Source organism: Grammomys surdaster, unplaced genomic scaffold, assembly GCF_004785775.1.
Source record: "Grammomys surdaster isolate TR1022 unplaced genomic scaffold, NIH_TR_1.0 126048, whole genome shotgun sequence".
Taxonomy (NCBI): Eukaryota; Metazoa; Chordata; class Mammalia; order Rodentia; family Muridae; genus Grammomys; species Grammomys surdaster.
In genome coordinates this window covers 4,532,876-4,536,451 of record NW_021620860.1, presented here as the reverse complement: position 1 = coordinate 4,536,451, position 3,576 = coordinate 4,532,876, and the positions used below count along the sequence as shown (strand labels likewise).

Sequence of the window (3,576 nt, the reverse complement as noted above, 5' to 3'; positions counted from 1 at the left end):
CTCTCTCTCTCTCTCTCTCTCTCTCTCTCTCTCTCTCTCTCTCTCTCTCACACACACACACACACATACACACATACACACAAAAGTTCAAGACTAGTTCAAGACCCACTCTCAAGAAACAAAAGCTGAGGTAAGCGCAGCTCATTTGTTAGAATGCTGGCCTAGGATACACAGAGCCCTAGATTTGATCCCTGCACCACATAAAACCAGGGGCTATGGCATGAGCTCATAATCCCAGCATTTGAAAAGTAGAGGCAGGATGATCAGATGTTCAAACACAGCTTCAGCTACAATAGCTAGTTTGAGGCCAGCCTGGGCTACATGGGACCCTGTTTCAAAGCAAAGTAAAATGAAAATTAAAAGCCCAGGAGTCTGGCCTTGTTATTACATCATAGAGCCCAGAGGGCTTGGGGATGGCTGGAGGTGTCCCTCCAGGCTGTAGAATTCATGCAGGTACTCTCCATTCTCAGCTCCCTAGCTACCAGTACCCAGTTCCCCATTCTCATCTGACACAGTGTCCTGCATCATCCTGACATACTTAGGGCAACTTTGATTCTCCAGCCCCCGCCCCCAAAGTCACCCTCAGTTCCTCTTGTGTCCTCTGAGGGTCTTTGTTGGCTGGCATGTGGAATGCCTCTACACTCAGGACTCTACACTCAGGATCTCAGCTAAGCCTCACCCTGTCAGGTGAGGCAAGTATTTCTGTCCCCATTTCATAGATGGAGAAACCAGGGCTCAGAATGGCCTAGGACCTGGCCTTGCCCAGTATTGCACAATGATGTGAAAAAGCTGGGGCTAGAACCCCAGGCTGGTGTTCCTGGGGAGCAGCTCTCTGGATCTTCCCAGAATAGTCCAATAGACTTACGTGGGCAAAGGAGATGGTGCCAGTGGCCAGCTGCTAATGGGTCTCTCTGGGCCATGCAAGAGAGTTGGTGGTTGCCTGAACAAAGCCAGGCCGTGATAGACAGACAATGAACAGAGACAGGACTTGGAGAGGAAGAAGCAACTGATCCCACAGACAAAGAGGGTGGGATGTCAGAATCCTCTGCAAACCTGTGAGGGGCTGCCCACTAATTCTGTGTCTTATTTTGCTTTGTTTTCTCGGTGTTGGGAATGGAACCCAGGGCTCTCTGTATGCCAGGCAGCCCTATACCCTGTACAACTATAGTTCAACTCTTTGTACTCCGTGAGGTTTTTTTAAATCTTGTTTTGTTTTTACATTTATTCATTTTGTGAGTGTGAGTGTGTGTGTATGTGTACCCCTCCCCTGACACGTTCCACCACAAGTGACGATGTCAGAGGACAACTTTTAGAAATTTGTTCTCTCCTTCCACTAAGTGGATAAAAAACTCTGGTGACAAGCACCTTGAGTCCTCTGGTGGGCCCTCTCTGACATCCAAGGCTAGATGCAAGAGAGCAAATAGAAGCCACAGGAATGTAGATCCAGGTTCCATAGAAAGCTGTTCTTAATAATGTGCGTTCTCAACAGCCCAGATTCAACCCAAGTCCTACCATGTTCTTGGGACATCATGGGTCCTTTGCTGCAGCGAGACACCTGAGCTTCAGGCTGGCTTCTTTCAACATAAACGCAGAGTCTGTCTCATAAAATAGCTGCCAGTCCCTTTGTTTAAAGGGGTTCCCACAGAGACCGTGAGATGTAGTTGAAGGTCTGGACACTCTAGAGCAGAAACAAGGTTTGAATCCCAATTCTCTAGTTTACTAGCTAAGTGCCCCTGGACAGGTGGCTTGGGATTTTCAGTTTTCACTTTTCTCATCTGTAGCATGGGGTTAAGAACAGCTACACACGAGGTCATTAGAAGATCAAAGGAAATATCATGTGCCCGGCAGAGCACAAGCTCATGGAAAGCCAGTGGGTTTTCTGATGCTGGTGTGACTGGGGGCTGCATCATAGGCTAGAGGAATGTGCTGGGTACCCACTAATGTTGTATGATTCTGTCCCCCAAGTATCAGGAAAACAGCTAAGAAGCAACCAGGAAGCAGATTGACTCAGCATAGGAAACAAACAGACCCTCACGGAGGTCCAGGGAACTTTCTTGCCTTTGCTCTGTCCCACCCCCAAGCCTGGGATTGAGATGAAGATTCTCCTGCTTCCTGTAGGACCTTGGTATCTTTAGTCCTGTAAAGGTGGCAGGAATCCCCAGACAGCCCAGCCCACCCTGGGAGCCCTGCCTCTGCACAGCGTGGGGCTGGAAAGTTCTGACTCGGTCACCACCTGCTATAACCACAAACCCCGAACTTGCCCAAGCCTCCAAACCAGCAAGATGACGTGGCTTAGCCTGGAAGGTGGTGGTGGCCTCTGAGTGCCAGGCGCCCAGCAGGGCAGGGAGGAGCACTTGGCAGCCTGTGGACAAGCCTGCGGCCTCCACCCTGTGGGGCTACTCAACATCCACGGTCCCTCTGTGTGTGTGTGTGTGTGTGTGCCAGAGGTCAACATCAGGTGTCTTTCTCAATTCCTGTCCACTGAACCTGGAGCTTGATAGTTCAGCTCAGCTGCTGGCCAGTAAGCTACAGGATTCTCTTGTCTCCTCCTGACCAGTGCTGGAATCACAGGCATGTGTGCTGTGTCCAGTTTTTTTTATGTGGTGCTCAGGATCCAAAGCCAGGTTCTCATGCATGCATGACTATGCCCCTCAACTACCACAGGCCTTAGAGCTAGAAGATATCTGAAGTCCCCCCAACCAGTGGGTTTTGCATTCTGGAACCAGGAGAGGTGGGGTGGGATTGGTAGTTTGTGTATTAGTAAACACCTTGATGGGAATACCTTTCAGCCCAGTGCCACACCCTCAGAAGACACATGAAGAAGGGGACCCAGGAGGGGACAAGGCTGATGTGTGCCGACATAGTAAACTGGATGAAAACCCAGATGTTTAGACTTTGGTACAGGGTGGTCTTTTTGTCAGCTATCTTTTTTTGAGACAAGGTTTCTCAGGGTTCCTATAGCCCTGGCTGTTGGTGAACTGGCTCCGTAGACCAGGCTGGGCTGGAATTCAGACATCTGCCTGCTTCTGGCCTCACAAGTGCTAGGATTAAAAGTGTGTGCCACCACCTCTCAGCTTTTTGTTTGTTTATATTTTGTCCCATCTCCAACCCTCCCCACCCCCCCGTTCCTGGTGCCCTGTCCCCAAGACAAAGTCTTACTATGTTGCTCTGGCTGGCCTTGAACTCACTCTGCACACCTGGGTTGGCCTCAAAATCACAGAGATCCACCTGCCTCTGCCTCCCAAGTTCTGAGATTAAAGGCATGTGCTACTACACCAACCCTAAACCCCAGCTATCTTTCAAAGTTCACTACCCCAGATTAGAGAACGCCAAGTTCACAGGGAAGTCCTTCTTGAATCTGTCCCCTATACCTCAGTTACAGGTGGTAGCAATCATATGAGAATGAGTCAGTCTCCCCAACTCAGCCCCCCTGCATCCCCAATGCTGCTAAATCAAAGGAGGGATGTTTTTAACTTTAAAACAATTTTTGTATAAATTGGTGGTATGTATGTATGTATGTATGTTGTATGTTGTATGTTGTATGTGTACTACTTTGATACATGCAGAAGAAGGAAT

The 3,576-nt window shown here is 49.2% G+C and overlaps 1 long non-coding RNA gene across 1 annotated transcript in view; it reads left to right on the top strand.

The window, feature by feature from the left end:
- Positions 1–3,268, top strand: part of LOC114610577 — a 14,126-nt gene extending 10,858 nt beyond the window's left edge. Inside the window, exon 3 of the long non-coding RNA XR_003709702.1 lies at positions 1,966–3,268. This is a non-coding gene — a long non-coding RNA (uncharacterized LOC114610577). The remainder of the gene's footprint in view (positions 1–1,965) is intronic.
- The last annotated feature ends 308 nt before the right edge of the window (positions 3,269–3,576 follow it).